The sequence below is a fragment of the Mustela lutreola genome, chromosome 8 (genome assembly GCF_030435805.1).
Source record: "Mustela lutreola isolate mMusLut2 chromosome 8, mMusLut2.pri, whole genome shotgun sequence".
In the NCBI taxonomy this organism is placed as follows: domain Eukaryota; kingdom Metazoa; phylum Chordata; class Mammalia; order Carnivora; family Mustelidae; genus Mustela; species Mustela lutreola.
The window spans coordinates 14,229,126-14,241,944 of NC_081297.1; the positions used below are offsets into that span (position 1 = coordinate 14,229,126).

The 12,819-nt window shown below is 43.1% G+C and overlaps 1 protein-coding gene across 3 annotated transcripts in view; it reads left to right on the forward strand.

Annotated features, from left to right (window-relative positions):
• Positions 1-9,898: 9,898 nt before the first annotated feature.
• Positions 9,899-12,819, forward strand: part of MKX (mohawk homeobox) — a 73,705-nt gene continuing 70,784 nt past the window's right edge. The window contains exon 1 of one of the 3 annotated variants that reach the window (XM_059183833.1): positions 9,899-10,673. The gene's annotated coding sequence lies outside the window, so the exon portion shown is untranslated. Of the gene's footprint in view, positions 10,674-10,839; positions 11,549-11,722; positions 11,878-12,819 lie in introns of those variants that run through there. The other 2 variants (XM_059183834.1, XM_059183835.1) reach the window with 2 other exon arrangements.

The following is a 12,819-nucleotide window of genomic DNA, read 5'->3' on the forward strand; positions in this document are numbered from 1 at the left end:
TATATTCCTTTCACTAAAAATAGCCTGGTGATCACATTAATATATATTTTTCACTAACAATTACATTTTGCTAGAAACAAAAAATATTTTTGTATCAATGAGAGATAAAACAATTATTTTAAAATATTGTTTACTTTGCCTTTTAAAAAAGTTTCTGTTTGCGTTTTACAGTTTACATGATATAATACCACAAGAGTGCACATACACATTTACAAATAAATGATTATATATTAGAGATACCAGCCCACAATATTTTTACTAATCAGTGTATATAACTTAAAAAGCTGAGTGCCGTTGTCTTAGATCAATTTTTTTTCTCAAAGCATGGTTTGAGAAACACAGTTGTCAGCATCACCATGGGGCCTAAGCCCAGAAAACCTGACTTTCATCATATAGTTGGGATCTGGAATGTGCATTTTTTTTTTAAATTTTTTATTTTTTATAAACATATATTTTTATCCCCAGGGGGGGAATGTGCATTTTTAACCAGTACCCTTGCTGAAAGCAGTTCATAGTCTACATGTTGAAAAACATGGTGTTGAAGGAAATAAAAAGCATTTTGTGGAGCTAATGATTGCCTATGAATAAGGCAAGTAAGTGATAGCCAGATGCAGTGCCCATAATCAGCTGTCTCCTCTTTCCTCTTAAGGGGAATACTTTGCAAAGTTGACTTCGCTCAAGTGTATAATCCTCCGATCCTCGGGGATGACATTATGTCTGAAAGGATAGCTCGGTAATAATTGTTCATTAAAAAATGTGTTTCGCTGGCATCCATTTACGATCCTAAAAATGTCATTTCAGGTGTTGCGCTATGGGTTAATCATCGGAGGATACACTGATGGAAAGGTTTTGGTAAGGGTGATTCTTTTGAATTCATCAGAGGGCCCAAGTTTAATAAAGTAGAAAAAGATCAATAAATAAGTAAGTATGTAACTAAACAAATATGTAAAAACTGAAAAGTTCAACTTGAAACCCAAAAATCTGCCATCGTGACCAACACCCTTCGGGGCCCATAGAAATGCTTCTACACCCTCTTTGCTGTGTGTCCTCAAAGAAAAAGTGATCCCATCCAAAAATGGTAAAGGTTTGGGTTATCCTGCTAAGAATACTGGAGGTGAGCATTGCTTCCAAGAGCAAGGAGAAAAGACGAATTGATCACCGCAGCAAATCCCATGAGTGCAATCTAGACTTACCTCACGAGGTACTTATTTTCCAGGAAGGCTGGCCATCATTTTCTTGCTTTTCCAATACATGCTTCCATAGGTATTCAATGTTTAGCCAATCTCTTCAATGATTGCAACCTGGCAGTGAAAGGACATTTTGTAATATTAAACAATTCATATCACTCAAAGATTAGTAAGTGTGTAGATCTACACAAACCATTCACAAAATCGGATACCAGTGCTTTACACTGATAGCCAGCTATGCCTTGAACACTAGCATTAACAAATAATTTATTTATATAAAATGTTCTTAATTTTTCAAAATGTTAAATAAAATTTCAGCTTTATTTAAAATCCTATATTAATTATGAATTTTTCTTTTCTATTTGGATGTTATATACAAAGTAGTTTAGAATAAAAATAGCACTTCATAATGATATATATTAAAATAAACTTAAAATTGTCTATATTTGTTTTAATGTACATTCTTGATGAAAATATATTCCTATGTTTCATATATTTGACATATTTTGGACACTTTTCATAAAATTACATTTTATTTGAATTCTTTCAGGGCACAAATTTTGAGAGAATATTGATTGCAATAACACAGTGATTTTGATTGAAATGAAGACCTGAAAAATAAATTTGATTAAATAAATACACAATAAATTACGAATTATGTCTCTTTCATTTTATTACTCATCCAACATTGCCAGTTCAACAACAAAACATCCAGTCAAGTGCAGTAACAATTAAACCAACTTGTCTTTGATATTTTCCCAACAAAAATCATAACTTTACATAGTTTCCGATTTTTCCTTATGATAGTATAGTTGTCAAGGCAGAGGGATGTGATGTATTTTATTTAACAGTGGTTTAGCTTGATTTGTAACTTCTAAATATTTAGACATATGGTGTGTAGGCGTTCATTTGTACTCTTGCCTTGGACTACACAAACGTTAGAGGCAGGCCTAAAAACTGTCACAAATGAAAACAAGACAAAACAGAGACAAAACAACAAGAAGCTCATGACGTCGTTGGAGCCACTATCATCTCTGTAGGCTTCGCAGTCAAAGCTACTGGTTTTGACCCCATTTGAGATACACTACGTATAATTGTGCTGTGTCTACTCCTGCAACAAAGCAACTTTTCCAAATTGTTGGGGCTATTCCAAAGCATTTTTTTTTTCATTGCTGAATCACTTTCCTGCCTGGTAGGAAGGATGTTCTCCAGATTTAGAGAACCCACAGAAGAGTCAGCACTTACAGCTTTTGCGTATGAACCCACACATGAAGACGAACAGGAAGTACAGCCTTTTACCATGATGTCAGAGCCATGCAAAGTCATCACAGCCTAGGTGACATTGAGATCCCACCTGCTCCCCACCTAGGAAGAAAGTCACATACAGAAAGAAAAGCTAACACATTGGCATCCAATTTCCTGCTGGAGCCAAGTGTGCAACCGCATGTTTAGTTGTGCCTACAATTATGCAGTCAAGTACTGAAAGTGCTTTCTCTCTACCCTCCACATGTACCAGCAAAGAGGCAGCTAGTTATAGTTAGGTGATTCAGCAAACAGGCTCTGGCCCCTGTCTGACTGCATTCAAATCCGGACTCCACCAGAGATCAGCCAGAGACTTAGGGCAATTCTATCCCTACCTGTCCTTTTCTATCAAGTGGGCACCAATGGGTGCCTACTAAAAAGGGTGCCTGTGAGAATTACATAAGTTAAGTGCCTAGAACTGTACATGGGTGTGTAGTAAGTGTTGTGTGCACATTATGTAATTTTTAAAAAAAATCCATAATTATGTCCCCAGTTACAAGAGTCCAGAAGAGCTGTATTAGGACAGTCTGTTTTGAGCTGACTGCTACCGCACGTCCAAGGAAAAAACTGTGACATTTGGATATTGCAAGGCTTCTCTTATCCTAGACTTTGGGCTATTTAAATTGCACAATTCACTGGCATACACACCTTTTTTTTTTCCTTTTCCCTTTATTGTGTAGTCCACACTCCTTTCTTAACAGGATTTGTAACAGCCGACAGCATCAAAGTACACTTAGCAAAGATCAATGAATATCAAAACAAACGGATGGCTAATCAGTTACTTAGGATCACTGCATAGTTCTAGATGTAGACCTGACTACATCCCCAAAACAGTTTCTTGGGCGGGGGGCTTTGGGGCCCAGATACTTGGGCAAGAATTAGTCTCCTCAAGCTAAGGAGCGGTGGGGGCTTCTCTCTCGAAGCCTCAAGAATGACCTCACTGCCACGTACAAGTTTATTCACAAAACTTCTCTCCTCTATTCCTCCTCTCCCTTCAACAGTTTTCCAAAGGCATGTAAAGGTGGAGGGCCAGAGGCAGGTTGCAGGAAGTCCTGGACAAGGGAAGGAGGAAGGAAAGATCATGAGCTAACCCATGTGTTTACTCTTCCCATATAGTTTTTTCAATGGAAGCCCTAAAAATCTCTCTTGAAACGCAGAAGTTTTTGGCATAAAACCTGAAAAAGTCTGATGTAAGAGGTGAAAATGCTGTTTTTCAATCAGGCTCAAATTTCTGAAATAATGATCTTTTTGCATGTTTTCGGGAAGGATGTTGGTAATATGGTCACGAAATTTTTAGCAGACACATAAAATGGCCCTTCTATCGTCTTCAAGCTCCCTCATGCATTTCTACAGATGATTTACAGATTACTGGATTCAAGCAATCTTTATATCAGACACCTTTGAACATTTTAGATGAGGTATGTTTGTTTTCTGGGGCTTTCTTAACAAGTTTGTAAGCTAGGCAAGGATCATGTCTTTTAAATCACATTCGATGCAGATCTTGGCACTGCAGTTTGCATGCAGGTGTCCCTAAATATTTACTGTTGATTATTTTTAAAAAAATGAAAAAAAAAGTATGAACTTTGTGGGGTTTTGGGGAGAGGCAGAAGGAAGTGAGCCAGAAAACAGTAATCCTTATATGTTAAACACCGTTTTCCGTGACATAAAAAAACATAAGCATCAAAACCCAAACACCAATACCGTGCCCAAAGGCATATCAATACCCTTTTTTTTAAAAAGGGGTTAAAATAAAAAAAGAACAGCATCAAAAACATTGTAAAAATAATTAGGCTAATTCTCTAAACACATGTAATGCATTGTCAGGAAGAGAGGGGAGAAAGCACGCTTTCTTTACATCCCCTTTCCAGTTCTCTTTGTTTGTGGAAGTCTCTGGCCATCTAAAAAGCACTTTGCTTAAGCCCAATTGTGGTAACTTCATACACGTGCGTCATGGAGGGTACAGGCTAAGTTCCCTTGGCAAGGGAACCCCAAAATTCAGTGACTTCAAGAAGGGGAAGTCTCTTTTCTCTCATAAGAGTCCAAAGCTGAGTAGCCCAGGTCCAGGCGGCCAGCAGATATAACTTCCAGACCAATCTAGCCCGTTGTCTGTTTCTGTTTCCAAGGTAAGAACAGTTTGTATACATATTTAAATGGCAGAAAAAAAAAGTCAGAGGCAGCACATTGTGTGGCACATGAAAATTACATAATATTCAATCTTCAGTGTCCATTACATAGTTTGACTGAAACGCAGCATTGACTCATTCATCGTCAAGCATTATCTATGACTGCTTTCGCACTGCAGTGTCAGAAATGAACAGAGACCTTATGACCCACAAAACCTAAAATATTTACTGTGCAGCCCTTTCTAGAAAGAATTAGCTGAGCCCAAGCCCAGAAGCTCTTGCCCGTGTGGTCCATTCGAGGCCCCAGGTTCCTTTCATCTTGTGGCTCTGCTGTTCTTTGAGTTGTTACCTGATCCATGGATGTGAGTCACTGCCGCATCCGTGTTCCAGTCCTTGGTCACAGGGAAGAGTTAAAGAGGAGGACAAGCGATTTCTTTTTAAGCACATTAAGCAGAAGTTGAACACATCACTTTTGCTCACAGGCATTCCTTTGATGAACTTTTTCAAATATCCTACACATAGATGAAAACAGGATAAAAAAGAAAGCAGAAAGGAAGGATGAGGTGGGAGGTCAGCCGAAAGCTTGATACACCATGAAGTACATATAGAAATTAAATCTTAAAACTCTATTGAGTACTTGAAGTCCATTAGGTTCCAAACAGCGAGTCATACATACTAGCTTGTGATCAAAAGTCTTCACTGTATTAATTCAAATGGTCATGTTTTGATGTGCAAGCAAATTGATTTTCAAGATAGAACAGTCTCCTGGGAGAAATTCTTGTATTTCAACGTACCACTTGAGGACAAAATGTTCTCCAGATTCCCCTCTGGACCCTAGTACATAGTATATTTTCATGTGTGTAATGGAGTAGAGACTCCAGGATCATTGGTGGCTACTGGAGATATTTTGGAATCAAGCAAAAAAATGACATAGTAGTGTCCTAAGGTTACTTCAGGTCCTGTGTCCAGCTCTGTGAAGTAGAAAAAAACATTAACCCCCCCACCCCCGGATCTCAGCTCTACTGACTGTTTATGATTTGAAGTTCTGTACTTTTATGTAGCTAATGTTTTAAGGAAATAGTGGCAACAAAATATTTGCATTTTTGTCCAGAGTGAAATTGACTAATATGCAATCAGATCAAAGGTTCTCATCTTGACTGGTTGCTTTATGAAAAAAAGTAATTCACTTTCCATAAAGAATTGAGCAAGAAAAAGACGACGCATTTTACTTTTCAAATCATGGATGGCAAGGACTCATCACTTTGACAACTAACCTTATATTGCTTGTGGCCAGTGACCACTTGGTTATGTGATGTGTTTGCAAAGCTCTGTGCAGCCCGTACTCCACTCTGGAGAATATGGCTGTCTGAAACTGCTCTCCTGCTTCGAGCAGGACGACGACAAAATAAACGGCAACTTTGTCCTAGAACAGTACTGAATTAGCCTTCTAAATTAGAACCATAACCAGGCCATGCATATTACTATTTTGATACTTGACATGCTCTGAAATTAGAAACAGAATAATATTGGAAGTCTTTGGCACGCAAAATGGTTTTAAAATTTTGAAGATTAAATTTATTACAGTCTATTGGGTGTTTTGCAACATCTCTTAAAGCCTTCTTAGACCAATCTACACATGGAAAGGAATTCGCGATGTGTACCAGAAAAGTAATTTCAAATCAATGGGGGAAACTCCTTATTAGTCACCATAGGAATAACTGGCTATTCAATTGAAGAAGAAGAAAAAAATCAAATTACATTTCTACCTCACAAGATATACAGGTTAATTCCAGGGGGATTAAAGAGCCAAGTGAAAACAATTTTTTAAAAGAATTGGAAGAAAATTTTTTTTTATAAAAAGCTTTTGTAAGGAAGACACAAAACCAAGAATTCATAAAGGAAAATGCAGACCTATTGACCTATATTTAAGTTTAAACCTTCTGTAAGACAAAAACAAAATAGGCTAAAGGCAGACGTCAGACCAGGTAACATATTTGCAATACATAAAGCATATATATAATGGAAAAATGACTTATAAAGGACCTTTATAAAATTACCAAGGCATCTGATATAGATATGTTTCTTCAATTAAGAAATACAAATGGCTCATAAACAAAGGAAAACAAGTGAAACAAATGAAAATAAGACATTATTTTACTCATTGGACTGACAAACATTATGAAATCCAAACATAAGAAATGCGGTGTAGCATGTCAGGGAATGGGGGTACAGGTTGGAAGGAAATTTGGAAATATCCAACAAAATTTTAAAACCACATCTCCAGCCCAGCAATTCTACGTCTGTATAGCTATTCCTGGAAAAAAATGTTTACACAGAAATAATCCTAAACAGGTGTTTAGGATAATCCTAAACAAGGTGTTTAATGTTTATAATAGTGAAAACTGAAAAGGCAGCAAGGAGGGTGGGGAATGGCTAAATGGATTATTGGCGCATTACGTAACAGTTAAAAATACGGTATTACATCTATATGTCCTAATATGAAAGTTCCCTATGAAATTGAATGACAAAGCAAGCTTTAGTTTAATTCTGGATGTCTGTGAGTGTGTACATCTATATAAGGGTACAAGGTATGGTCTCATCTATTTCAGAAGGTCATAAAACTAAACTATAATGTTTTGTTTGCATTCGCATATGTGAACTCACCGAAACAAGAGTCAAAGTCTACACATCAAACCAGCAGTGGCCGCCTCTTGGTGGTTGCCGCCCAGGAACGTGATTGGGTGAAGCTGGCAGAAGAGGAACTTTCACGCAGACTCTGTCCTTTGATTGTGAGTGAATTTATGGAGAAGACCCTCTCTGAGAGGACTTATCCTGTTATTCATGCAATTAAAGCTAAATTACAATCAAAGCACAAGTGTTTTGTGAGAAATTGGGAGGCCCCCCGATTCTCCTGGTTTCCCCACAATGTTTCTGCAGCTGTGACTTTCACTACTTGTCCGGTTGTTCCACTTACGCATTTCAACATGTATCTCTACAAGTCACACTGGCCAAGTGTGAGGTGAACCTTCTATTTTTTCATAAATTTACTATTTTATAACATTTGGACGGAAAGTGACAGTCATTCCCTGGCTTTGTAATTTATTTCATTGCCTATAAGTAATAACTAGAAAAGAGAGTTTAAAAGCAGCCCTTATTTTCAAAAACTTTAACCAATATTTGTTCTGAAATGTCAGGCTCCCTGGTAAAATATCAGAATGCTTAAAATGAAGGCTTTTTTTTTTTTTTAAATTAGGAAGTAAAAATTACTTATATTTATAACTACACTCCAGGTCTAATAGAATGAATTAAAATTTCTGCCAAATGTTCTTACTTAACATTTTTCTAGCTTTAGCAACAGTAACACGTTACTTTCACATTAAAAAAAAAATCTTAATAATAGCATATGGCAAATTTGTGGAATACTTAATATCTTCATTTGATAGGCTAAACCAAGACCAAATTAACCAGAATTCAGATTAGGACTCAAATTTTCTGACTTCTGGCCTATAGCTATTTTTTTCTTTTCCCTGCATATGGTTATATCCCACAAACTATACACTCTCTTAAATCTTCTGATAAGTTTTCTAAAACCTCAAGGTTTATTTCTGAGGATTATAATACAGCATTTCACATACTGAGATTAGAATATAACATTAGAAGCTCAGTAAAATTCATCTTCAGAAAAGGTGAAATTTAAGATAATGATAACTGTGTCTGAACTGTGGATTAAAATAAAGAAGAAACCTCACTAATGCAGAGGATGAAACTTGGAAAAATAAAATTTTGGTCTATCACAAAATACATGCCCATTTGTATATTACATAGGGATTCTCCATCCTACTTCATTTTAAAATTAACCCTTCACTGTTTTTTCATTTTAAAATGGATTTTAATAAACTATAAAGTATTTCTGCATTACTTTTTCAGTGACTTAAAACTAAGCTATATATTATTTCTAAATCAAATTTTTTAAAAGTTTTACAGAAAGATTTTTTTGCTGTGTATTTTATATCAGATTTCAAGAAAACAAATCTTACATGTAAATATATCTTAAGTCAGAGTTCCCCAAATGCTCTTTAAAATTGTGTAAATGCAGGTAAGCTTTTAAAATTTAAAAGCTCTTTTAAAATTTAAAATGCTCTTTAAAATTGTGTAAATGCAGTCCTAGGCTAGCTTCTATTAGAGCATACCGCTCCATGAGTCAGTATTGTACTAGGAAACTGCAAGCAACTACATACATGCCTGTAGGTTTTATCCAGCACAGCTGATCAAAATATATGTCAGAGGGGCGTTTTACAGCTGATTTCATTATAATGTCTGGTGACTACCATCAGTTATAGAGACCATAGGAGAGAATCCGTCTTTCTTCCCCTGAATTATCAATTATCAGTTGTTGTGAAGCTTAGTGGCCGCAAGTCTGTGGCTCAGATTTTATGATGTATCCCTGACTTTAAATCCCACAGCGAGGACTATAGACCGATGTGTACGTTGAATTCACACTAAAGCAAGTCAAGTGCAGCGCCAATGACAAAATGCGGACGCTCCAACCGCAAATCATACCATAAAGGAAAACAAGGACATTGGGAAATGTGTTCAAATGATACTTATCTGCCTAATGCGCAAAAACTTAAACCTTCGCCCTTTTCTGTTTTAGGTTGTGCCACTGTCCGGTTTACTGTCGCGTATTTTGGGAGATAACATAATGGAAAAATTAGAAGGTGTGATTAGTCTTGGAAATAATAGTTTTGATATATGTAAATATTTAACCACTTCCAGGCCACATAAAAGGAAGATGCTTAGGTGGGCCCCTGCCTCCGAGCTGGCCAGCCACCATGAAGGAGAAAAGAACAAATGATGCCATAACTTTCAGGTTTGGGAAAATCTACTTTCGCTCTTATAAAAAGATGAAGGTGTCGCTGCGGCGACAAGGCCCACGGCAAGAACGCGGGCAGCTTGGTGCTCAGCTCCTTAAGGATCTGCAAGGCTGCCAGGAGCACTGAGCTTCCACTTGCACCTAAATCACAGCTTTCGCTACTCTCCTCTTTGGGGTGACGGTGGAAAGGGAACGATCATCAGTAAAAGAATCTGATAGGCATTTTCTCTCCTTGCACTGTGTCCCAGCTCAGGATTCTTGCAAGTTTCATCCTCCTTACTCCCTGCAGCTTCCTGGCCCAGGGCTCGCCTTCTCTTCCCTACCTGGGTCACAGTGGGTTGGGCACCTGGGCTCGCCTCGCCCCAGCCTTGCCTCCCACCACCCTTATGACCCGCCGCGAGCGCAGCCTCTCCAGCGCTGGCCTCGGCCGGCGAACGTGTCCCTGGATTTGAGACAGCCGGGACCACAGAAGCCCGGGGACACCAGAAAAGAAGCTCCCGGGATGCAAGCATCTCCTGTAATGTGCTCGCGCGTTATAGGCACAAACCCGAGCTCTAACTTCACTCCCTCTAATCGCGAGGAAAATAAAGGGAGCGTCGCAATGCTCTCTCCTGCCTAGCTACGCATGGTTAATTTTCCGGCTCTCGGGCCAGCTAAGACGCGGGATTTGCACCGCAGCTTCTCAGCTCCCAGAGCCGGAGCCGGGCGCTACTTGCGGCTTCTCGGATTTCTCCCCTAAGTGCGAAGGAAATAACCCCTTTTGCTCTGCGCCTGCGAGGCCGGCGGATCTGAGGGCCGGGCCCCGCTGTGGAGGACTCGGCGGGCCGGGGGCTGGCCGGGGGCTCCGCGGCGGCGCTTGCAGCGGCGGCTCGTCTGCGAGGGTTAACAGAAGTCCCCGCGGCCGGGAGGGTGCTGAGGCTTCCTCTCGCCGGCCCGGGAACGTGGATACCGCGCCCGCAGGATGTTCGCCGGCTGGGCCGGGCAGTCAAGAAACATGAGAAGGCCTCGGTATTCCTGTTCCCGGGCCGCGCGCGCCCGTCTGGGTAAATAAAGCCGAGACGACGGCGGTGGCTGCGGTGAGCGCGCTGGAGCCCGCGCCGAGAACATGCGGCGGGGATGGGAGTGCGCCTAGCCTCGACGCGGGAGAGCCAGCCGCCCTGCCGCCGGCCGCCGGCCCCACTGCCACAGGTACAGCCCTCGGGTCTCGGCGTCCCTGCTCCGGGCCTCGGGATGCAAGACTTGGCTCTGGCTCCCGAGCGGCTGGTTCCCTCTGCCCCCGGCGCTCTCCCCGCCCTTCCCCCACCTCCCTCCAAGGTCCAGTGGGCACGCGCCCCGGTGGTGTCCGAGGCTGGCCCGAGGGTCTGCAAGGAGTCTGGGAGCCCACCTGGCCGCTCTTCCTTGGCTTTAAAATTGTTCACGGGCGTTGGGCGGGGCAGTTCCGCAGGGAGGGAGCTCCCCAAGCGATAGTTTGGAGCGAGACAGGGTAAGGATAAGTGGGAAATACAGGAGCAGAGAAGAAGCGCTGGGGACTGCGCCTGGGCCCCGGATGAGGGCCAGGAACCGAGCTTCACACGCACCCCCCCCCCCTTCCGGTCAGGACTCCGCTCCCGGACCTTTGCAGCCCTCTCCCACCGCGCCTGCGGCATGCCTGCCGACCCAGATCGCGCCGGGTGTCTGTGGTTGCGGTCTCTGTGTGGGCTTGGGACAACCGGGAAGGCACCTTTCAGCGGAGTCGCTAAGAAAAACTCGCCGTTGAATATGGGAGGACCGGACTGGGGTGGGGAAACACTGTGGGACTGAAAAAGGGTGTGTTTTACAAATAATGCAGCATGAACGCAAAGCACTAAGCGCACTGATTTAAAAAAAAGAAAAAAAAAAAAAAGGAACCAAGGCTAGTCCTGACCTTAGAACAGGGGCTTCAAGCTCGGAAATTTGCTTTGACACTTTTCGCCGAGGCTGTGTGCACACTCCAGACACGTACCTGTCTGCGTGGGAGGACTCAGCCTTACGGCACACGGGGCAGCCAGCAGAAGTCTGACTTCACCTCCCCACGAATACTGACGGTACCTGTCGCTTAATCGCTATGGTCACGGCCCCAAATGTCGCGCGTGGCCGCTGCTGCGGTGGCTGGAGGGCGGGGCAGGGGGCGTTGGCAAGTGTGGGCGCTCTTCGAGGCAGATCTGTACGTGTTAGTGTGGCAGGCTGCGCCGGGGCGGGGCGGGGTGAGGGGGCGCTGGCAGCAGTGCGGAGGCGGCCGGGAAGAAACTGGAGCTACCCGGAGGCGCGAGGCGGGGTGATGGGGGCGGTAACTCGACTGCTCGGCGGCGGTGCGGACTTGAACCTAAGGCCCACGCTCTGCGGCCTGAGGCTCCCGGCCGCCGCAACCCGGGAGGTGAGCTGAAAAGCTTTGTAAAAGGATGGCAGCCGCAGGCTCGGTGGTGCGCGGACCGTGATGCCTCCTTCCGCTACTAACACCTATGCAACTTCAAATGGTTCCCTGACACCCCAGAAAGGGGCGGGTGAGAAAGGGCTCCGAGCTAAGGCTCATACCCGCGTTTTGGAAGAGGACAGCACTAACAGTGGGCCCCGGGAGGCCCGGGACTCCGGCTCCTTTGACCCTCCCGGACCCAGCGCATCCTGGAGCGGGCTGGGGGGGATGGTAGAAGACTCCCGAGGAGGGAGACAATGTGGTACATTTGTCCCTGACGCCACCTAACTTTCTAGCTCCGGAGTCATCTAACTTTCCCTGCCCTCACCCCTACCCCCAGAGACCTTAACCGGAGTTAGAACGCACGGGGTTTCGGCCAAACCATCGAGAATCTAGAAAACATGAAAATCCCAGGAATCCCCGTGTGGCCTGGGACTCATTAACGGGACTTGCAGATGCAGTTGTTCATGTTGCCCCAAAATTTCCCTTCCTTCCAACCCCTCCTTAAAACCCGAGTGGGAGCTCGGAGATGCTTAGACTTCCGTTGTAACTGAAGAACAACCCCCCCCCCCCCCACGCCCTCCGCGCCTATCCCGCTCCGCTAACCCGAGTGCAGTACTTCCAGATTTAAACCAAAAAAAGAACTCATTTAGGAATTACTTTCCTTTGCCCACGCAGGGAAATTATTCTTGGTTGAGGTTCCTTGGGAACTGGATCGCCAGGGCAAGTAGGAGGGTAGGGACCTGTCCCTCCCGGGAGCGTGCGGGGACCGGGGGGGGGGGGAGGGTTGATCAGGTGGGGAGAGGCAAGGGTTCCAGTGTCCAGGTGCGTTGGTGTCGCAGCTCCCCTCGGCTCCCCAGCCCAGAGCCTTGGCCAAGTCCGGGGCTCAGGACCTATGGAGATGTG